Below are 24,872 nucleotides of genomic sequence, written 5' to 3' on the forward strand. Positions count from 1 at the left end.
AGTTAAGTTTCAGCACTTAAGAAGAATTGTGTATTGATTACAGTATTCCACCAAAAGTATTAAGTAGAACAAACAAAAAAAATACTAAGAGGGAGAACATATCAAGTTGCTCATCAACAGTCAGGGTGAGGGCTGATCAAGTCACCGTTTCTCATAGTGTTCATTTCACTTTAACAGGTTTCCTTTTTGGTGCTCAGTTAGTTGTCACCTATCAAGGAGAACAAGTGGTATTTGTTCCTTTGGGATTGGCTTATTTCACTCAGCATAATGTTTTCCAAATTCCTAACAGGGATCACTTTTCAGTTAAAATTTAAACACCTAAGAATAATTGTGTGTTAATTACAGAGTTCAACCAACGGTACTAGAACAAAAAAAAATACTAAAATGGATAAAGTATTACATTGTATATCAACCGTCAGGACAAGAGCTGATCAAGTCGACGTCGCTTTTTATCCTTTGATGTCGGCTCTTCCTATCTTTTTGAAGCAGAATTCACTAAGCATTTGGATTTTTTAAAATGGCTTTGATTATAGCAGGTATTGATGGCAATCTTCTGGACTTTTAATGTCTCCCAAAGGTTGATATTACAGGCTAGGAGGAATGAAACTGATAACAGATGACTTTATCTGTACGTGTCATTCATTAGAAGCTCAATAGCATCCATCACTAAAATACGTATTCACTGAAGCAAATATGTCATTTAGTAGAAACTGGTTCCAAAAGGTATTTTCCTTTGCCTTTAAACTTCATTGCACGTTTAATAATCAAGTTTACAGAGAAATCATACTGGGTAAACCTAACAGAATATTATAGACAAATCTGGATTATTGTTTTAAGGCAGGTCAGTCTCTTTAAAATATCAGAGAGAAAGAGAATAATAATCAAATGTGTTATCACCTGTCCAGACAAGTTGTTAAGCAGAGAGAAGGCAATTAGGAACTTATTTATATAGCATCATGGAATTATCATTGATTTTGTACTTCTTTTACTCACCAAAATGCCTACAATCACCAAAACCTCTAAGACTTTAGAATTAAGCAGATTGGATATGAACTAGAAATCACAGTACTAGTTTTTGGTATTCTGTCCTTCCAGCTACTTCGTGTGCCGGAAAGGGTTAGTGTAGCAGAACATAGACTACTATATTTAGTAATTTGCAAGGTTGGACTTCGGCATCTGTCTGGGAACTTGGACTTCCAAAGGGCTCCCATCATTCTCTAATAGATAAGGGTGGCTTGTTGTACCTAAACTGCACAATGGGCTGAACATCTACCTCCCTTCTGGAGCTCTGAAATCTTGGTACATGCTATGCAGCCCCAAGTAGAAACCTTTGGCACTGAATCTCTAAAGGGCACCTCACATGTGTTGTCACAATTCAGAACTGGAGGAATTGAGCAATCCTGTATGATTCCATCTGGAGAGGACTCTAAGAAACTTGTGCCTGGTTTTCTCCAGATTTTACCTCATGCACTTTTTCCCTTTGATGATTTTGCTTTAAATCATTTTGTTGCCATAATTACAACCATCTTTTAAGTCCTGTGAGTCCTTCTAGCTAATCACTGAAACTGGGGATGGTTTCACAGACTCCCTACACATGGTGCTATTTTTATATTCTGAAATCCTGGTGTATTTATTAGCATTTAAAAATATGTGAACTTTGAATCATTTATATATTGAGCTGTACCCATCTATTATGTATCCATAATTGAGATAATTATATGCTTTATTAAAATTTTGAATCAAACAGTGAACTGAATTAGAAAGTGTACTGACCATATTTCTCATATTTTAAAAAGCTTTCCAATGTATTTTGTTTTAAATTCCCATTTCCCTGGTTATTAATGATGTTGGAGGTCTTATGTTTATCAAGTACAGAAATAGGAGTACTGGATGGTAGGCAAAGGTATATGCATTCAGGAAAACAGAAGGAGGATGTGGTAAAGAGTTCAGGACAATAGAGAGACCAGAAAAGTTCCCAGGCTTTAAATCCTAGGCTTTATCTTATAACCTCATCACTCTTTTTCCCTCAGACCCAGAATTTCTCTGCTTCCAAGCCTTGTCTTTTGTTAAAAAGGAATGCTAATAGTACTCATCTCATAAGATTTGTGTGAAGTTTAAGTAAACTAGTGTAAAGGGCTCAACATAATGCCTGTAATGCAAGTTCTGTCCATTTCTGATGCCTCTAAGGCTAGGCCCTTATTATCCTTTGTCCGAATTACTGCAATAGCTTCCTTCTGACTTTGACCTCCTTGGTTAATCATTGCCAAAACAATCATGCTCACTTCCTTTCTCCAAAAGCCCAGCAACGTATTTCCTACTACATCAGGTAAAACGCCCTCTGCCTGGGGCAAATATGTTATTTAGTGAAAATAAACCTTGTTTTTCTTCATCAGTGATTTTCTCTCCATTCCTCTGTATCAATGGTTCTAAACTTGACCATGGATCAAAACCACTTGGAGGGTTTGTTGGAAGACAGGATGCTGAGTATCATCCCTGGGGTTTCTGATTCAGCAAGTCTGAGTAGGGCTCAATATATGCATTTCTAATTGCTTATATTGTGAGGTCATATGCTGCAGCTGCTGTTGCTGCTGCTGTTCTGGGGTTACTCTTTAGGACATGCGCCTTATATCTTCCATCCTCTGGTTTACTCCCCAAATGACTACAATGGCTGGAGCTGGACCTATCTGAAGCCAAGATCCAGAAGCTTCTTCTGGGTCTCCCACATGGGTGCAGTGGGTGCAGGGGCCCAAGGACTTGGACCATCTTCCACTGCTTTCCCAGGCGCATTGGCAGAGAGCTGGATTGGAAGTGGAGCATCCAGGACTCAAATTGGCACCCGTATAGGATGCTTGCACTGTAGGTGGTGGCCTTACCCACTATGCCACAGTGCTGGCCCCCTATTGTTTCTCTTTTCAAAAAATATTTATATATAGGCTGGCGCTGTGGCTCACTTGGCTAATCCTCCGCATGCGGCGCCGGCACTCCAGGGTCTAGTCCCAGTTGGGGCGCCACTTCTGTCCCGGTTGCTCCTCTTCCAGTCCAGCTCTCTGCTGTGGCCCGGGAAGGCAGTGGAGGATGGCCCAAGTGCTTGGGCCCTGCACCCCTGCATGGGAGACCAGGAGGAAGCACCTGGCTTTGGATCAGCGCAGTGTGCTGGCCATAGCGGCCATTTGGGGGTGAACCAACGGAAGGAAGACCTTTCTCTCTGTCTCTCTCTCACTGTCTAACTCTGCCTGTCAAAAAAATATTTATATAGTTATTTGAAAGGCAGAGTGACAGAGAGAGGAGATATATATATATAGATATATAGATATATCTTCCATTTGCTAGTTAACTCCCCATGTGACCCTAACAGCCAGGTCTGGGCCAGAGTGAAGCCAGAAGCCAGAAACTTCACCCTGGCCTCCCATATGAGTGGAAGGATACCAAATACTTGGGACATCTGCTGCTGCCTTCCCAGGAGCATTAGCAGGAAGCTGGATTGGAAGCGGAGTAACTGGAACTCAAATCAGGCACACCAATATGGAATGTGGGTGTGTCAAGCAATGGCTTATCCCACTATGTCACAATGCCACCCCTTATATTATCTCTTTATTTGACTTAGTTTTCTGCTTTTTATTTCTGTCAGTCCTGTTAATCCAGTCTTCCTTCTGTTCGTTTATTTTATTTTCCTTTCCTGGAATGTTGTCTCCCCTGTTGGCCCTAAGATCCTATCCAGTCCATTCCAAGAACCCATAAGTATTTCTGTTCTGTGAACTAGTATTGCTGTGTATAAGCTGCAGCACATAATTTATTCCTTTAAAATATGTTATTGGCTTTTATTTCATGCATATGCATTGTGTGTTCAATCATATCAATGTTTTATGGCAGGAATTATATTTTCTCTGCATCTCCCCCACTCAGAGCCTAGCGCAGACTGAACATATATTTTCCTTTTAAGAATTACCTGATAGATTTCTGTGGTCAGTTAATATATTTTGATTGTGAGGTCACATGATTTTTACTGTGTCCATAACTAGGTACTGGTGAAGGTAAGAAATCACAGAAGTCCAACATCTGCTTTTATCCTTACTTACTGAAGCCACACTATAGCTCTTATGCCTACAGAGTGGATATTGCCTGTCATATCTTTCCAAATTTGTGTCTGTCTTAATGCACTCAGAATTATAGGGTAATGATTATTATAGTAGATTCTACATAGAACAACGTGCATGATTGCAGCCTTGTACTTAATGGCAAATGGTAGCTGATTGTTCCATTCTGTCTGAGAGTGAGCAAGTATGCAGTAAAAACAATTTGGTGCTGACTGCTGCTTCTGAAGGTTTCTTATACTTCAAATGCCTCCAACATTTATGACTTCGGTAGGCAGTCAAGAGACATACAACATTTTATTTCACTCCATGTAAAAGGGGATGCAAATTTGTTTCTTCAGACTCTGCTATTACTGAGCAGCACATGTGGCTATCTTCTCAGGTTCAGATAAAAAATATCTTGCCTAATTTTATGGTTGCTTGGGGTTGTGGTTTTCACAAAGCATCATATGATGAAAAATTTTAAAATGGGAGAAATTAATCATGGAGCTCAATTATTTGCTTTCATATTTAACTGTCATAAATGTTATCAAGCTCAACAGTGACTGGAAAAGTTATAAAAAGGCCCCACTCAAGGACAATGATGTGTTTTCAATGATTTCAGGATTGGTTCCCTGTAACACTGTAGTTTCTCTTGATCACAATGAGCAAGGGAAGCAACATCACTTTACTTCATCTTAAATACTGGAAAATTCTGAGTTTAAATGGCATTTGTTTACTTGTTAATTTTCAAAACTTGAGATTATTTTAAAAAGTGTATTGGGGTGCATTTTCACAAACATATAAGTAATTTAAATGTCCTTAAAAACAGCAGCAGCATGAACACAGGAGCCACTGCTGTTTTGTTCTTGTTTCAACCTTGACTTTGTAGTAATGCAAAAGAAGGGTTTTCTTTTTTTTAAAGATTTGTTTATTTACTTGACAGGCAGAGTTATAGACAGAGAGAGGGAAAAGTAGAGAGAGAGATCTTTCATCTGTGGCCCAAATGGCCACAACAGCTGGAGCTGGGCCTCTCTGAAGCCAGGAGCTTCTTCTGGGTCTTCTATGCAGATGCAGGGCCCAAACACTTGTGCCATTTTCCACTGCTCTCCCAGGCCATTAGCAGGGAGCTGGATCAGAAGTACAGCAGCCGAGACTTGAACTGGTGCCCATATGGGATGGTGGCACTGCAGGTGGAGGTTTAACCCCTTATGCCACAGCGCTGGCCCCAAAAAGGTTTTTCTTTTAAGTTATTCCCTAAAGAGCTGAATAACAGCTCAAGGGCCAAAGGATTCAGTGCCAGAACATGAGTAGTTCACAATATTTAGTAAATGTTGATACAATTTTGCCCAGCATATCACTGGAACCTCTGTCCATAAATGCAGCTAGTATTGCTCTGTGGCCACTTATCTGACATTGGGAGACTTGAGAAGAAGTGTTCTCTCACTTTGGAATTACTCTATAAGATTCCAGCCAGTCCCTTAGGTGAGAAAAATCACATTAATTTATTAGTTCCCATATATGTAGCTGTTTGTATTTCTTTAAATACAGCCCTAAGGGGCCGATGTTGTGATTTAGCAGGTAGAGCCGTGGCTTGCAGTGTCGGCATGTCATATGGACGTTGGTTCGAGTCCCAGCTGCTCCACTTCTGATCTAGCTCTCTGCTGTGGCCTAGGAAAACAGTAGAAGATGGCCTAAATCCTTGGGCCCCTGCACTCATGTGGGAGACTCAGTAAAAGCTCCTGGCTCCTGGCTTTGGATAGGCCAAGCTCTAGCCATTGCAGCCATTTGGGGAGTGAACCAGTGGATGGGAGATCTCTCTCACTTTCTCTCTCTCTCTCTAACTCTGCCTTTCAAATAAATAAATGAATCTTAAAAAAAAAACACAAAATATAGTCCTAAAATGTGTTATACAATATAAATGTGATATTGTTTAAGAAATATTAACTCTTATTATATGCTTGTCACTTTACATGTATTTATAAATTTAGTCCTGATAATAAATGTATAGTGTAGGTAGTATTATTAGTCCTTTTTAAAGATGAGGCAACTAAGGTACAGGGAAGTTATTCAGATTTCTTAAGTGAATGTCTTTTAATTGTATACTGGAGACAGTTCAATGGTTCAATATTCCAGTATGTATACTGTATTTCCACTATGTACACAGTGTACATTCTGAAAAGGGTTTAATAGTTCTATTTACTTTGAAAAGCATATTTGAGGGGAAAAAACACACTGCTCTCTTTCCCTAATTTAATCATGTCTAGATGTGGAGACCACATGACTACAAAGAAATTACCAGCATTTACTTGATAAGAGTATATCTTAATTGGAGGCAAAGTGTATGGGAGAAAATTAGCACCTTCCTCAAGTGCCTGCCTTTTCAAACCTGAACACATAAACTGTTAGGATAGCAAAGGAATGAAATGGCAAATGTCGTGATCTATTTCCCACCACCAAGCAAGGGCCTGACCCTGACTTCAGTGGCCACAGATTACAGATTAACAGAGTAAAACTGGGTCTTTTGTAAAGCACAGATTCCCGTTTAATTTAGTCCTTGGAGAATGCCTGTAGGTCCAATAATAATACATATATTTTTAAAGATTTGTTTTATTTATTTGAAAGGCAGAGTTACTGAAAGATGGAGGGAGAGAAAGAGGTCTTCAATCTGCTGGTTCACTCCCCCAAATGGCTGCAACAGCCAGTGCTGGGCCAGGCTGAAGCCATGTGGCTGGCAGGGGTCCAGGGACTTGGGCCATCTTCTACTGCTTTCCCAGGCTATCAGCAGAGAGCTGGATCAGAAGTGGAGCAGCTGGGACTTGAACTGGTGCCCATATGAAATGTCGGCACTGCATATGGTGGCTTAACCATATGTCACAGTGCCAGCCCCCAACAATTTATTTGAGTACCATATGGATTCAAGAATGAAACTAAATTGGGTTCAAATCCCAGTGCCATCACTAACTACCTCTGTATCTTTTGCTGTGCTATTTCACCCAATTAAGCAGCAGTTTCCTCATCTATAAAAATGAGAGCTATAAAGATGGAAAATATGGATGAGTAACAATTATACCTACCACATCAGACTATTGGGAGGATTATTTAAGATATTTTGCATATAAAATGCTTACCCAAGATAAATGTCTGAAAAGTTAGGAAATGGCATTCCACGAAGAATAACATGACATAAATAGGGATCTGTTATTAGGTGTATGAGGACAAGTAACAGCTGATAAGACTGGAACAGATTTAGAATATATCATGGAAGGCCAAGGGTGTCAAGCAAAAGAATTGGGATTTCTTTTCTTTTCTTTTCTTTTCTTTTCAAATCTAACTTTATTTATCTCCTTTTCAATAGTTTAAATCCTCGAGGGGTATAGCATCACATGGATATTGTATCCAATGGCCTTAGCAGGAAGATTGCCTTGGAATTTGACAGAAACTATGCCACTGTTTCCCTGGACATGAGTAACCTTTCCTCAGATTACCCTGGGTTAGTTTGGTTGGTTGCCAGGAGTCACTGTGTTGTTCTTGGCTTTGTACACACAAACATAGGTCTTGTCCAAATCAATTTCCATTTCATAGTTCGCATAAAAACCTTCCATTTTAAGAAGAGCTGTGCACTCTCTTTAGTTCCAGAGTCCCCAGTTTTTTTAGCCAGCAAAATTGATCTTGCACCACAGCCTTCCAGAAACATTGTTTTAAAGATTGATTTATTTATTTGAAAGGTATTGTTACAGAGAGGCAGAGGGAGAGGTAGAGAGAGAGAGAGAGAGAGAGAGAGAGAGAGAGATCCTCCATTTGCTGGTTAACTCCCCAAATGGCTGCAACAGCTAGAGCTGTACTGATCTGAAGCCAGGAGCCATGAGCTTCTTGCAGGTTTCTCACATGGGTGCAGGGGCCCAAGCACCATAAACCATCAAATACAGCTTCAGACAGAAGTGTCAGTCTTAAAATGGAAAAATAAATCTATTTCTTTAGTAATTTGAACTTACAGGGGTGATCATATTATGTTTGCCCAATCCTGTTGTCACTTTTGCTTATGACTAGTAACATAGTCAAGTATTGGTATTATGTAATTATTACTATAATAGTAATTCATACTTAGATTTATGCTTTCTACTGAAACAGAAAGTGTTATCTATCAGATTTATCTGTGAATCTACAATTATGAGAGAGCAGCCATTGTTACTCTGTCCAGAGTTGGACAACACAGAAGAGAGGAATTCAAATAGAAGTTACATTTGGAGAAAAAGTTGATTTGTTAAGGGGGAAGTCAGGAAATGACAGCTCAGTACCTGATCCTGCAGGGCTCAGCAATCCTGAGCCTCACTGGCCAGAGACGATTTGAAGCTCTTCCTGGAGATACTTCTGAGGCCAAAAGAGAGAAGTGCAGAACTAGGGAGTCAACATGGGGAATACTAGGCTAAGAAAGAACAGGAAGTGGGGACAAGAGGTGATAAACCATAAATGGATGACATAGTGGGTTGAAAACCATGGGAACAAACAGGTAAAGAGCTAAACTTGGAGATGAAGCTAAAACATATGCAAGCTTAGAAAACAGATTTTGGGATGGGTACAAAGGCACACCCCAGAAGCTAAGGGCAGAGTTAGGTGTAGTAGTTTTGATTCGGTAGTATGCTGTTGACCAAGGGCTTAATCTATAGTCCTGTCCAAAACATATTGAGGGAGCTGAGAGGCCATTTATAAGCCTCAAATAAACCGTGAAGCTACAGAAATTTAAAGGTATGGCCTCATACTTAAACTGTGGAAACTTGTAGAAGGAAGAATTTTTTTTAAAAAGATCTATTTATGGAGCCGGCACGGTGGCACAGTGGGTTAAAGCCCCAGTCTGCAGCACTGGCGTGCCATATGGGCACTGGTTTGAGTCCCAGCTGCTCCACATCCGATCTAGCTCTTTGCTAATGCCCCTGGGAAAGCAGTGGAAGATAGCCCAAGTCCTTGGGCCCCTGCACCCATATGGGAGATCCACCCATATGGGAGGCCTGGATGAAACTCCTGGCTCCTGGCTTTGGATCGGCCCAGCTCTGGCCATTATGGTCATTTGCAGAGTGAACCCATTGTGGAAGACCTCTCTCTCTCTCTCTCTCTCTCTCCCTCTCCCTCTCTCCCTCTCTCTCTCTCCCTCTCTCCCTCTCTCTGTAACTCTATCAAATACATAAAATAAATCTTTAAACAAAGAGATTTATTTTTTCATTTGGAAGTCAGAGTTATGGAGAGAGATGTAGAAACAGAGGGAGCTGGACTGGTCTGAAGCCAGAAGCTTCTTCCAGATCTCCCACATGGGTGGCAGGGGCCCAAGCACTTGGGCCATCTTCCGTTGCTTTCCCAGGCACATTAGCAGGGAGTTGGATCAGAAGTGGAGCAGCTGGGAATTGAAGTGGAGCCCACAGGGGATGCTGGCATCGCAATTGGCAGCTTTACCTGCCATGCCACAGTGCCAGCCCTGAGAAGGAAGGATTTTAACTCATAGGCAGTGATTGAGTGGAAACAGAACCGTGACTATTCTGATTTTGATAATGTGAAAGGATTTGGAGACTATTAAGTCCAAATCATTCAGAACTGCATTCTCCCTCATTCTCACCACTGTCCTCAGGAGACAATGAGGGGACAATGAGGAATTCTTATTGATGGTTTTTGAAAACAGTATTTAGGAAATAGGAAAATGGCTAAGGAAATGATGGTACATCAACCTGAAGGAATTCCATAGAACTCGGAAAAGGATATATGTGAAAACTGTGAATTAAAATGAAAAACAAGGGTCCAGGTGCTTGACACAGCAGTTAAGTTGCCACTTGGGATGCTGGCATCTCTTATCAAAGTGCCTGATTTGAATGCCAGCTACTCTGTTTATGATCCAGCTTCTGGATAATACACACCCTGGAAGGTAGCAGATTATGGTTCAAGTATTTGAGTCCATGCCACCCCATGTGGCAGATCCAGATGGAGTTCCAACCTCCTGCCTTCGGCCTGGCCCAGCCCTGGCCATTGTGGGTATTTGAAGAGTGAACCAGCAGATGGAAGATCTCTCTCTCTCTCTCTCTCTCTATATATATATATATATCCATATATATGTTTATATATATATTTTATGTTTTATATATAACATATATAAAACATAAATTAAATAGGTGCCAGCATGTGGCATAGTGGGTTAATGGGTTAAGCCATTGCCTGCAATGCTGGCATCTCACATGAATACCGGTTTGAGTCTCAGATGTTCCATTTTTGATCCACCTGCCTTCTAATGTGCCTAGGAAAACAGCAGAAGATGGCCTGAGTGTTTGAGTACCTGTCACCCATGTGGGAGACCAAATGAAGTTCCAGGCTACTGATTTTGGCTTGACCCAGCCCTGGCCATTGTGGCCATTTGAGGAATGAACTAGCAAATGGAAGATCTCTTTCTGTCTCTCCCTCTCTCTGTCACTCTACCTTTCAAATAAATAAATAAATAAATCATTTAAATAAATAAATCTAAAAAAATAAATGGAAGACTAAATTTAATAAAGTACAAAAATTGTATGTGAGCACTGTGTAAGCACATCTTTATATAATATACTGATGGAGACTGGAAAGAAACATAGAGAAGTAAAAATAGTATGTCACAATGGTGAAAACATTGTTTTATAATGTGTTCTTTCGACACAATGCGTTGTCTTCCATTTTCAAGAGTAATTAATGCTTGTGGCAAAAATTTTGAGTAACCAATTATGGAAAGGAGAAAGTAAAATTTCCCTTCATAACTTTTCACTCATATGAATTTTTTAAATTTATTTGACAGATAGACAGTGAGAGAGAGAGAGAGACAGAGAGAAAGGTCTTCCTTCCATTGGTTCACTCCCCCAAAAGGCCGCTACGGCTGGAGCTACGCTGATCGGAAGCCAGGAGCCAGGAGCTTCCTCCTGGTCTCCCATGTGGGTGCGGGGGTCCAAGCACTTGGGCTATCCTCCACTGCCTTCCCGGGCCACAGCAGAGAGCTGGACTAGAAGAGGAGCAGCCGGGACTAGAACCCGGCGCCCATATGGGATGCAGGCGGCACAGGCAGAGAATTAACTGAGTCATGGTGCCGGCCCCACTCATGAATTTATATACTCATATTCCTGTGTATAACAGAAAGATGAGTCCAGGCCCAAGTTTTGGGCAATTATTGAATACTGCATTCTTGGGTCCATTCTTTTCTTAGTTCATTCTCTCCTTCTGGCTGATGTCATATAATGACTTCAGTTATTGACTATATTTGGATGAATCTCAGATATTGACTTCCAGCCTATCTTTCTCTCCTGAGCTTCAGACCTCTGTGCTATCAGCTGACCACAAAACGTTCATTTGGATATATTATAGGATCCTTAAATTCATCATTTCTATCATCTTCCCACCTCCCAAACTTGTTTCTCCTCTTAATTCCCTACTTTGACTAATTGTGGTTCAATTTGTACTGCAGATGAAATTCCTTAGCTCCTTTCTCTTTGTTTCTAGCTACGGTAAGCTAATTTGCCTGTTCCATCCATTCTACTTCCACAGTATCTTGGTAATCTAGTTCCTTTGTTACATCTCTTCTGCCATTGTCCTAGCCCAGACCATCATTATCTCTCACTCTCGCTTTTGCAATAGCTTCTTCCTGCTTCTAGTCTTGTCTGGTACTACAAGCCCCACATTGCTGTCAGAATTATTCTTTTAAAACAGAATTTGAATTACATCATTCTTTTTCTCAAAAACCTACCTACAGATTTAAACCCAAACATGTGAACATAGTTATCTATGATTTGACCTTGCTAGAGTCATCTTATACAATATTTCTCCACTCATCCTAAACTCCTGTAATGTCTTTTTGGAGCTAGGTCACTCCTGGCCTTTGTCTCTTGCAGTTCTTAAGGCCAAAATGTCCCCTACTTGTTCTTTAATTGCTGAAACACTTATCCTTCAGGAACTAACTAAAATATAAGCTTTTTAAAAGCCAATTCTATTTGTCTTACTGGAAAAATAATTATTCCCTCTACAGTAGACTAGTTGGACTTCTTTCATAGCACCTGTTTCAAATTTCCTTGTATCATAATGGTTTGTGATCATGACAGTGAACTTGACTACACTGTAAGTTCCTTGAAGACAGAAGCAGTGTTGTGCTAATTGCTATATCCCTGGAGATAAGACAGTGACTGGAACATTAAAGATACTCTTTTGAATTGAATAAAATTGAATTTGGTGCCCAGAGATGGACCAGGATTCCTGCTTCCATGTTTCTTCCTACAACAACTATGGGTCCCAGAAAAGTTTTGTTGTAAACCAGTCTATACATTGGAGAGTTGTTCTTTTTTTTTTAAGATTTATTTATTTATTTGAAAGGTAGAAATACAAAGAGAAAAAGAGAGAGAGAGAGAGAGAGAGAGAGAGATCTTCTATCCACTGGTTCACTCCCCAAATGGCCATAACAGCTAGGGCTGGGCCAGGCCGAAGCCAGGAGCGAGGAGCTTTTTCTGGGTCTCCCATGTAGGTGTTAAGAGCCCAAAGACTTGGGCCATCTTCCACTGATTTTCCAGGTGCATTAGCAAGGAGCTGGATTGGAAGAGGAACAGCTGGGACTCGAATTGGCACCCATATGGGATGCCGGCACTGCCTGCAGAGACTTAACCTTCTATGGCCACAGTGCCAGCCCCCCAAAGAGTTGTTCTTAACCAGAATGTGTTCTGTTGACTTCTGAGTTGGAGGCAAGAAGCCAAGATGCAGGCCCAAATATCTAAGGGTTCTTTCATTCCTCTAATGAGCCTAGCCTGAGTGCAGGGAGGGCAGAGGAGACAGAAAAAAAATCCTGTCAGAATAGGGACAAATAAGTGATTCATTTATCAACTAGCTAGAGTTTGGAAAGGGATGGAGAAATCCATCTGTCGAAATCTCACCATCCATCAACAGTACGTTGCCCTGGGCAGCCAGCCTGCTGTTAGCTACTTACTAATTTTAGGTTGTTTTGCTCTTCTCACAAAGGTTCTTTGGTAAACTTATGGACTGTATAAAAAAGAACCAGAAGAGCCACCACAAATTGTGGGATTAGCATTGACTCAAGTGTCAGGAAACCTGGGTTCTAATCATGATTCTGCTATTAATTTGCTATGGGATTTTGGGTAACTGATTTCCTCCTTCTGGACTAGTTCCTCTGATCCATAAAAGTCTGATGTTCGACAAAGTTGTATCCAAATCTCTTTCATGCTATGATCTTGTATAGAGTGTGGCTATGCTAATGATGCCAGCAAAGTATTAGGTGTTCAATAAATTCTTATTGAATAAATATGTAAAAATGATTAAGGGCTTTGTGTTTGTGGCATAGGTTGTGAGTGTCAAATAAATTTGGATAAAAGAAAGGTCAGAGAAGCAGAGAGAAAAGGAAAGGTATTTCAAGCAAGGACACCATTTCTATGATTAACTTTATGTAAATTCTTGAGATGGTTCCCAAAGGCCCAGAATATGTGTAATTATTTTATTACTTATTTCTGTGATTTCTATTCTTATTCTTTTCTCCTTGATTAATGAGAGGGGATGAGAAAAGAAAGGAAGAGACACAAGGTAACTTACAATAAGTCTTCTGTATGTTCAGAACTGTATATTTGATACCATATTTAACCCTCACAATAACCACCATAAAAAGACTTTATTATTTCTGTTTTCTTGTAGATGAAAAAGCTAAGCCTCAGAGAGTTTCAGTAAATTTATTGAGTTCACTTTCCTACTAAGGGGCAAATCTAGGATTCAAACTCAGATTTTTTTCTTTTTAAAGATTTTATCTATTTATTTGAGAAATAGAGTTACAGATAGTGAGAGGGAGAAACAGAAAGAAGGGTCTTCTGATTGCTGGTTCACTCCCCAAATGGCCGCAATAGCTGGAGATGAGCCAATCCAAAGCCAAGGGCCAGTATCTTCTTCTGGGTCTCCCATGTGGGTGCAGGGGCCCAAACACTTGAGCCATCTTCTATTGCTTTCCCAGGCCATAACAGAGAGCCGGATTAGAAGAGGAGTAGCTGGGACTCGAAGCAGTGCCCACATGGGGTGCCAGGGCCACAGGCAGAGGATTAACCTACTGCTCCACAGTGCCGGCCCCAAACTCAGATCTTATTAACTCCGAGTCTCACTCCTGGTCAGCGTGATTCCTTAAACATTTTTCTTATACCATTTCAAGGTGAACTAAACCATGGTACTCAGAGTTTTAAAGTTAGGAACTGACTAATTAATTCACATAGACCTTTCACTTAATGGGCTTATTTCAAAACCCTTGGTACCTTGAATATAATTTCTGAACCTTACCTTGAGCTCTGGAGGTCTGATAAAAGGGAGAGAGTTGCTCTCTGATTTCCCAAAATACTATATAACCATGTACAAAAATAAATTTTGAAATATTGGAAACAACCTAAATACTCACACACAGGAGAGTGGTCAAATAAACCATGCCATGTCCAAACAATGAAGTATTTTTTAGTTATATATTGTTCTGCAGTAGTAAATAATAATAAATGATCATAAACACATATTTATTATTTCACAGATCCGGCGGATCAGGACCCCTGGCATATTTTAACTGGGTCTTCTACTTCAGGGTCCCTTATAAGATTGCAATCAAGGGTGTTCGACAAGGCTGGGAATCACTTGAGGCTCAACTGGGGAAGGATGATCTTCCAAACTCATATGGTTGTTGGCAGAATTCAGTACCTTGAAGATTGTTAGACGAAGAGCCTCAGCTACTTGTTGGCTGTCAGCCAGAATTGTTCTCAACAGCTGAAAGCTTCCTGCAGTTCTTTGCCATATGGACCTCTCCATATGTTGGCTTCCTTCATCAAAGCTAGCAGGAGAGGACTCAATATAGAGAGCCTGCTAACAAGACGAAAGTGACAATGTCATGCAACATAATCATGGAAGTGACATTCCATCATATTTTCATGATCTGTTGGTTAGTGGCAATTCACAAGCCACTCCCACACTCAAGGGAATGGAATTGCATAAGGGTGTGGATACTAGGAGGTAGAGATCATGGAGCAACTTTAGAGTCTGTCACATGTTCTATACAGCTGTAAAAAGAACGAAAGAGTGATGAACTGCCTTGATATGATTTCTATGACATACTGTTAGGTGAAGAAAGTAATGTACAAAAGAATAGCACATTACCATTCATGAAAGAAAAAGAAATACAAGAAAACCTATGTGCTCATTTGTGCAAAAGAAATAATAGAAGTATAATCAGGTTTGTTATTTATATAGGGTGGTTCAGTGGAAAGAAGTGTCTATCAAAGAAGGATGTACTTTTCTCTGAAGGGAAGAGAGAATTTCTGCTTTGCTTAGGGCCCTGTCTAAATACTGATGGAGTTTGTGGACTCAAAAGGCTTCCATAGCCTTGGCAGCTCATGACAAGAGCCTTGGGTGATCACTGACGTCATAAGTAAGAGTGCCAGTTGTTAAATCAACAACAGGAGTCACTGTGCACCTGCTCCCCATGTAGGACCTCTGTCCTCAATGAGTTGTACTATGAGAATTAACTGTAAAACTTGTTCTCAAACAGTACTTTATACTTTGTGTATGTGTGTGGGTGCAAACTGCTGAAATCTTTACTTAGTAGGGGGCCGGCACTGTGGCGCAGTGGGTTAAAGTCCTGGCCTGCAGTGCTGGCATCCCATATGGGCACTGGTTCTAGTCCCGGCTGCTTCACTTCTGATCCAGCTCTCTGCTATGGCCTGGGAAAGCAGTAGAAGATGGCCCAAGTCCTTGGACCCCTACACCTGCATGGGAGACCAGGAAGAAGCTCCTGGCTCCTGGCTCCTGGCTTCAGATCAGCGCAGCTCCAGCTGTTGCAGCCAGTTGGAGAGTGAACCATCGGATGGAAGACCTGTATCTCTCTCTCTCTCTCTCTCTCTCTCTCTCTCTGCCTCTCCTCTCTCTGTGTAACTCTGACTTTTGAATACATAAATAAAATCTTTAAAAAAAGAAATCCTGGCCGGCGCCGTGGCTCAATAGGCTAATCCTCCACCTTGCGGCGCCGGCACACCGGGTTCTAGTCCCGGTCGGGGCGCCGGATTCTGTCCCGGTTGCCCCTCTTCCAGGCCAGCTCTCTGCTATGGCCAGGGAGTTCAGTGGAGGATGGCTCAGGTGCTTGGGCCCTGCACCCTATGGGAGACCAGGAAAAGCACCTGGATCCTGGCTCCTGCCATCGGATCAGCACGGTGCGCCGGCTGCAGCGGCGGCCATTGGAGGGTGAACCAACGGCAAAGGAAGACCTTTCTCTCTCTGTCTCTCTCTCTCACTGTCCACTCTGCCTGTCAAAAATAAAAAAAAAATAAATAAAAAAAAAAAAAAGAAATCTTTACTTAGTATAGAGTTGGTCTTCTGTATATAAAGTTAATTTAAAATGAATCTTATTGAAGAATAGGATGGGAGAGGGAGTAGGAGGTGGGATGGGAGTGGGGGTGGGAGGGCAGGTATGGGGGGAAAAACCACTATATTCCTAAAGTTATACCTATGAAAATTGTATTCATTAAATAAAAGCTTTTTTAAAAAATAATAAAGTATATAAATCTTCTAAAAAATTTATATAGGGTGGTTGTGAAAAGGATGAACAGAATGGGAAAATGGGAATAAGGTAGCAAAAGATGAGAGACAAATGACCCCTTTGTACAACTTTGACTCTTTTGAAAAAAGATTTATTTATTTATTTGAAAGTAAGAGTTACACAGAGAGAGGAGAGGCAGAGATAGAGAGAGAGAGAGAGGTCTTCCATCTGCTGATTCACTCCCCAGATGGCCACAACGGCAGGAGCTGTGCTGATCTGAAGCCAGGAGCCAGGAGCTTCTTCCGAGTCTCCCACACAGATGCAGGGGCCCAAGGACTTGGGCATCTTCTACTGGCCCCGGCTGTTGCAGCCATTTGGGGAATGAAGCAGTGGAAGGATGATTTCTCCCCCCCGCCTTTCCCCCCTTCTCTACCATTCAAATAAACCTTTTTTAAAAACCTACAAACACATTGTACAGCTGTACAAAAATATTTCCTTTCTTTATATCCTTATTCTACAAGCTTTTTTCTTTTTAAAATTTTTTTTAACTTTTAAAACTTTTTGATAAAAACTAAGACAAAAGCACACATGTTTGTCTAGGCCTACACAGGGTCAAGATCCTCATATCACTGTCCACCTCCACATCTTGTTCTGCTGGAAGGTCTTCTGGGGCAATCAAATGCCTGGAACTGACATCTTCTACGGTAACAATGTCTCCTCCTGGGACACTTCTTGAGGGACCTGCTTGGGGCTCTTCTTGAGGAGGTGTTACTTTTTTCAGCAGTATATCCAATGGTGGTTTGCTTGGATTTCTTTCTTCTTCTTTTTTTTTTTTATCATAAATTTGCTTGTCATCAGATAATGCATTGTGAACTTTCCTCTCTATTAATTAAAACATGTTAGTGTTACAGTCCATGTTTCACAATGTTTAAGGAGCTTGTTGAGGTCTGCATAAGCTTCCACTGCACCCTTCACTATGAATTTTTTTGGGAATCTTCTGTTTCTTCTCCTGCAGTTTCCTTTTCTCTTGCCCTCACTTCAGCTATATATTCAAATTTCATTTCCAACAAGTCCTTAAGAAGCACTTCCAGGAGCTCTTCAATGCCATCCTCATCACACCCAGGTTAAAGTTGTTTGCCATCTTAACCACCAGCCTGGTGATTTTTGCGACCTCTTCATTCTTTGGAAATCTTTTGAATTTGGGAACTGTTATTTTTTTTTGACAGAGTTAGACAGTGAGAGAGACACACACAGAGAGAGTTATAGACAGTGAGAGAGAGACAGAGAGAAAGGTCTTCCCTCCGTTGGCCCACTCCCCCAATGCGTTTTTTTAATATTTGTTTATTTATTTATTTGAGAGGCAGATTCACAGACAGAGAGAGGGAGAGACAGAGAGAGGTCTTCCATCCGCTAGTTCACTCCCCAAAACCAGGAGCCAGAAGCGCCCTCCAGGTCTCCCATGTGAGTTCAGGCGCCCAAGCATCTTGGCCATCCTCCACTGCCCTCCTAGACCATCACCAGAGCTGGACTCCAACTGGCACCCACATAGGATGCCGGTGCCACAGGCAGAGACCTAACCTACTATGCCACAGCATCAGCCTGGGAACTAACTTCTTGAGTGTCTTCTTCTAGATGTCATGCATACACTCCAAGCCCAAGCAAGTTTCTTGATGTGTAGATGGTATAATCCTTCCAGAATTGCATCAGTGTCGGTGTCTTCCTCAGTTGCAACAATAACCTGGGCAAAGATCTTCCTCAGGTAGTAGGCCTTAAAATCTGCCAGAACTCCTTGATCCATTGGTTTGATCAAAAAGGAGAAACACAACTTCGATATTGTGATGAAGGTCAATAAAAGGAGGATGTGTGGGAGCATTTGCAACAGTAAAAAAACTCTTGAGAGGTACATTACCTTCCAAACAGCACTTCTCCATTTCACTGGCATAACAATTCAGGAGAGTGCCCTGGATGAGGAGCTGAGCCATTCATGACTTCTGATTGTTCCTGTAGTGTGGGCAGTATGTCCTTACTGATATGCTTGAAGGCCCTTGGGTTCTCACTGTTCCAAGTGTTTTAATTTATAGCTTGCAACGTTGCCCCCAAGCAAGACTGTCATCTTGTTCTTAAAAGCCTTGAAACGGGCCACTGGCTTGGTCTCCTTACGTACAAAAGTCTTTCAAGGCATCCATTTCCATAATAGGGAGGTTTCAACTATAATGAAGATACACTCTTGCAAGCAATTCTCCTCCATAATCAGGTTATCTAGAGTTTCCCAAAATTCTTCAGCTGCCTTCATATCACCCTCACAGACTCATCACTCCCTTTCATATTATGTGATTAATACCACTTCTTGAATTGTTTAAGCCACCCAGAGCTAGCGATAAATTCAACATCCACAGTTGAGTTCAGGCTTTTCTTACAACATTGCCAATAAACTTCTTGATTTGGTCATGATGGTTATAGTGCCAAGAGGAATATGCCTCTGTGTTCTTCTATTCAGGTCATTAGAAGGTTTTCCGTTTGTTTTCATGCCTTCAATGAAGCATATCTGTTAATAGCTTCTGTCATTTTATTTATTTATTGTTACACACAATGTAATTTATTGGGGGGGGGCTTTACAGACAGAAATATGCTCTCTGGTGGCTTTGAGAAAATGGATCCCTGCATCACAAGGCAGTAGAAAAAAATGTATGTACAAAGGTGGGTTATGGCTAATTGAACACACCTGGAGTTTTTCAAGAAATATTAATATTCATAAGAGACATTCTGGACTTCAGATAAGAGACATTCCAAATGTCAGATAAAAGCAGTAGATTATCTTAATGACTTTGTTCACCTGTGAGGACTTGGGATGACCTTAAGAGTTACCTAAAGGGCAAGATGGTGGTTCCATCCAAAATGGCTGCAGTCATGTCAAGCTGAATCTCTATTCCCCATTCCTTTTTTTAAAAAAGATTTATTTATTTATTTGAAAGGCAGAGTTGCTGAGAGAGAGAAAGAGAGAGAGAGAGAGAGGTCTTCTATCCCCTGGCTTACTCCTCAGATAGCTGCAAGGGCCGGAGCTGGGCTGATTCAGAGCCAGGAACCAGGAACTTCTCCCAGGTCTCCCACATGGGTACAGGGGCCCAAGGACTTGGGCCATCCTCTACTGCTTTCCCAGGCCATAGCAGAGAGCTGGATCAGAAGTGGAGCATCCGGAACTCAAATTGGTGCTCATATGGGATGCTGGCACTGCAGGTGGTATCTTTACCTGCTACATCACAGCGCCTGCCCCATTCCTTATAACTAACTTACAATTTCACATGCCTTCTTCTTCTGTGGTATTCCCTGAGCCTGACATGTGTTTTTAACATTGTGTTGGCAGAGTGTTAAGCAGCCATTTGTCCAGCCTGTAGGCAGAATCCACAGCAGCAAGAGGAACATGCACAAAAAGAGAGAAAAGATGATTATGCAAATGATGGCAATCAAAAACAGATTCCAGCAGAAAGAACAGCAAAAACATCATCACTCCACAGTTATGAATGAAAGCATACATGTTTAGTGGAGACTTTTATCGGCAAATCTGCACTATCCAGGAAGATACTGCTAATAGCATCATCTCTGTTTGACAACATGGCAGCAGCAGCTGGGGGCCGGTGCTGTGGGGCAGACCACACACATTGGCCAACAAGGTAGGATCCATCAGTAATTCCTAAAATTAACAGAGAAATGGCATGCCTGACCAATAAGCTGATTTTAGAGTCCTGCAGTATTTTCTTTAGCACACTCAGAGCACAAGTCACACCCATGGATCCAGAGCCCAGCAGGATCAATGGGCATCAATTTAAGTGGGCTAGAGACTCCTTACACTGCAGCAGGAAATATCTGATCCACTCTGGGGCAACAAACCACTTGAGCTTTCATTTAATTGTCCCCTCCCCCTGGACTTAGCATTTGTGATATCTGAAACAACAATGTCTGTGTCTCAACCCAGGCAGTATAGCCGCTGCATGTATAGCTTGGACACAAAGCCAAAGCCAGATCCCACAGGTACTCATAAGTGACAGGATGCCAGCTGTGTGGGTATTTAAATTTATTGACCCTTGGGGCCGGGGCTGTGGCATAGCAGGTAAAGCCGCCACCTGCAATGCTGGCATCCCATATGGGCGCTGTTCGAGTCCCGGCTGCTCCACTTCCTGGTCTAGCTCTCTGCTATAGCCTGGGAAGGCTGTAGAATATGGCACAAGTCCTTGAGCCCCTGCATCCACATGGGAGACCTGGAGGAAGCTCCTGGCTCCTGGCTTTGGATCAGTGCAGCTCTGGCCGTTGCAACCAATTGAGGAGTGAACCAGCGGATGGAAGACCTCTCTCTCTCTCACTCTCGCTCTCGTTCTGCCCCTCCATTCTCCATATAACTATGACTTTCAAATAAATAAATAAATCTTTTGAAAAATAAATAAATTTATTGACTCTTCTCTAGGACTTCAGGTCAGCTGACCAAGGTGGCATTACCTAAGAGAGCCTATACTTGTTGCTTTACCGAGTTGTTTTTTCCTTCTCCACCAATCCCACTGTCTGGGGGTTATATGGCAGATGAAAGCACCATGACACATCAAGTATTTGAACCCAATCTTAGACAGCATGCTTTGTAAAGTGGGTGCCTCATTCATTATCAAAGTTTTCTAGACTTCCAATGGTGACAGTTTAGTTAACTCTCTTGCGAGAAATGCTTTTATAAGGTCAGTAGCTGCAGCTACACACAGAGGGCATTTGTGTCCCTTTTTGTTTGGCAAAGGGCCAGTGTACTCTACCTGCCAATTTCTCACAGGTTGGGTGGCTCAGTGTATCTGTCCCTGCATGTGTGCCAAGTGGCAGAGTTGCACACTCAAGGATTATGTAACATTGTGTCACCATATTTTAGAGATGATTCTTCCTTAGCCTTGCCCCATCCCACTTTAGCATTCTGATGTTCACTCTTGTTATGTACTCACAGGGACAGATCAGCTGTTTGGGTCAGAACCAGGATCCAAACTTTAGTCAAGGCATCAACTTCCATGTTCCCAGGGGGAACATGAAGCAGATACATGAACCTGAAGTTCATGTAGCTGTTCCCACTGTTGCCACATCATGGCTCCCCAGAAAGGCTTTTCTAGTATAGATCATTATTCATATTGCTATTCTGCCATCTGCAGTATGAGGCCTCAATTCACTGCCCAACTGTCAGTGCAAACAACCAGTGGGCTTGGCTCTTGAGTCACTGATGCTCATGGGCATCAGATAAGACTGTCAGATAAAAGCAGATTATCTTAGTGACTTTGTTTACCTGCTAGGGTTTGGGAATACCGTAAGAGTTACCTAAAGGGCAAGATGGTGGTTCCATCCAAAATGGCTGCAGTCATGTCAAGCTGAATCTTTATGCCCCATTCCTTATACCTAACTCTTAACAATCTCAGAATGGTGTCTGTAGCTCTGTCCATTGGCAGATAGGATCAGTGGCAGGTTGTACTGCTGCACCAGTTCAGACACTCGGGTTCCCCCTGCTGGACTCATCTATATACCAAGCATTTTCAGGTATGGGAGCCAATTCCTCTGCAATGAGCTGATATAGAGGGTGTAGACACTGAGTTAAATGGGGGAATGAAAGTCCACCAATAACTCAAGAGTCCCACAAAAACCTATGCATTCTTTTCTGTACAGGGTACAGGGAAATTTTTTACTCTATCAAACACTGTTCCTGTTTTAAATGGGGTCTTACCCAACTAGACTAGTTTGATTGGGAGTTATGTTTTACATAACTGGTCCTGCTGCCCCCAGAACCAGGAAAAAACAAAACACTATACTGGGGCTCTGAACTTGGAAGTGGAGACAGTGACAAGATTCTTTCTGAGTGACACATCCACATCCACTCTAGATGCTGAGCACTAGAGGTGTACACTCAGTGCAGAGGTGCAGGAGCCTGAGGTCTTCTCAGCTTATAGCTCTTTTTTTAAAAAATTTATTTATTTATTTGAAAGAGTTACAGAGAGAGAGAAGGAGAAGCAGAGAGAGAGAGAGGTCTTCCATCTGCTAGTTCACTCCCCAGTTAGCTGCAACGGCCGGAGCTACGCCAATCCAAAGCCAGCAGCCAGTAGCTTCCTCCAGGTCTTTCACACGGGTATAGGGGCCCAAGGACTTGGGCCATCTTCTACTGCTTTCCCAGGCCATAGCAGGGAGTTGGACGGGAAGTGGAGCAGTCAGGACTCGAATCGGTGCCCATATGGGATGCTGGCACTTCAGGCAGCCCCAGCTTACAGCTCTTGATGTGGAACCCCTGCCTCCTCAGTCATGGAAGGCTCATTGAGTGTATAGAATTTTTGCATGTCATGCCCATGTCAGAGCTTCCATTTTGCTAATGGGAGGTGGGAAGATGAAGGGAGCCCCAATCTCTTGACCACAGCTGTCCAGGACTTAGCCTCAGTAATAAGCAGGTGGGGGCAAAGGGAGAATTCAGAATTTTTAATCTTCTGGGAAGAGTGTCCTCCAGTTGAGAGCTGGGGGAGAGGAGTCCCGTATTCGTGGCTGCAGCAGTTGGGAGTGGAGTCCTGGCCTTGTAGAGCTAGGAGGGGAAGAGAGAAAGAGAAGCTCATTCACATACCGCAGTTTCTTCATTTGCTGTTGCCCTCAGAACCATTTCAAGATGCTTTAAAGATTTTTTTTTTCTTAAATAATTTGAGCCAGGGGCCGGCGCTGTGGCACAGCAGCTTAACACCCTAGCCTGAAGCGCCAGCATCCCATATGGGCGCCGGTTCGAGACCCGGCTGCTCCACTTCTGATCCAGCTCTCTGCTATGGCCTGGGAAAACGGTAGAATATGGCCCCTGCACCTGCGTGGGAGACCCGGAAGAAGCTCCCGGCTCCCTGGCTTCGGATCAGCACAGCTCCAGCCGTTGCAACCAATTGGGGAGTGAACCATCAGATGGAAGACCTCTCTGTCTGCCTCTCTCTCTGTGTAACTCTGACTTTCAAATAAATAAATAAATCTTAAAAAATTAATTTGAGCCAGTTTCGCTGAGTATTTGGTTAGCAGAGCTACTCATCCTGTCATGTCAGACTCTTTTTTTCTGTCTATATCCATTTCCTTGATTCTATTCAGTCTCATGACTTTAAATATCAACTGTGCATTGTCTCTCAAATTTACATCCCCTACAAGGACCTATCCCCCTGAACTTGAACCATCTCTCTAGCTTTCTGATTAACATCTCCACTTGGATATCTAATAAGCATCTCAACATGTTCAAAATTGAACTCTTTTAAAGGATGTATTTATTTATTTGAGAGGCAGAGTTACAGACACAGAGAGGTCTTCCCTCCACTGGTTCACTCCCCAAATGGCCACAATGACCAGAGCTGGGCTGATTCGAAGTCAGGAGCCAGGAGCTTCTTTCAGCTCTCCCACGTGGGTACAGGGGCCCAAAGGCTTGAGCCATCCTCCACTGCCCTCCCAGGCCATAGCAGAGAGCTGGATCAGAAGTGGAGCAGCCAGGACATGAACTGGCACCCATATAGGATGCTGGCACTGCAGGCTGTGGCTTTAACCTACTGAGCCTTAGCACCGGCCCCCAGAAATAGAAATTCTTATCTCTTTTTTCTTTTGATCAGAAACCTTGGCATCATTTTTGACTCTTTTCTATCTCTCTTATCCCAGTCCAATCTGCCTCTCTTTAAAACATACCAAGATTTGACCCATTCTCACCCCTCTATTCAGATCCAAAATGCTATTATCTAATCCCTAGATTATTACAATAGCTTCCCTCCTGGTCTCCTTGCATTCATTCTGAACATGAGTCTCCTTCTTTTTACCTCCTAATATGCCAGGGTGATCCTGTTAAAACCTAAAACATCATTTACTCCTCTGCTTAAAGCCATCTGATCTTTGCAAATCAGAGAAAAAGCTTGTTCTTACAATGGCCAGAAGACTCCATAGTATCTGTGTGCTCCCTGCCCAGCTGATTCTGTGACCTCATCTGGTATTACTGTTGTTCTCTGGTTTTACGTTTTCGTTGCTCACTGTGCTGCATCCTACTCACTCTGCTCCTTAACACTTACTAAGATGGTTCAGATGTGGTTTACTGAACAAGGGTTAATGTGTTGCGAGTGGGATTCCCAGTGTGGTGATGTTAAGAGGTGGTGGGACCTTCAAGAGGTGGGGCCTAGAGGGAGAATGGTTCATTCACTACAGAACGTCCCTCTGAAGGAACTGATGGTGAGTCAGTCAGTTCCCCCTGAGAGCCAGTTGATAAGAAAGAGCAA

At 42.2% G+C, this 24,872-nt stretch overlaps 1 protein-coding gene and 1 pseudogene across 1 annotated transcript in view; one reads left to right on the forward strand and one right to left on the reverse strand.

Annotated features, from left to right (window-relative positions):
• Positions 1-24,872, forward strand: part of UPRT (uracil phosphoribosyltransferase homolog) — a 125,500-nt gene that overhangs the window by 31,031 nt on the left and 69,597 nt on the right. The window lies entirely within an intron of this gene.
• LOC149119649 (large ribosomal subunit protein eL33 pseudogene) lies at positions 7,430-18,406 on the reverse strand (annotated as a pseudogene).

This window comes from Oryctolagus cuniculus, chromosome X (genome assembly GCF_051225735.1).
Source record: "Oryctolagus cuniculus isolate XC-2025 breed Fujian yellow rabbit chromosome X, ASM5122573v1, whole genome shotgun sequence".
NCBI lineage: Eukaryota > Metazoa > Chordata > Mammalia > Lagomorpha > Leporidae > Oryctolagus > Oryctolagus cuniculus.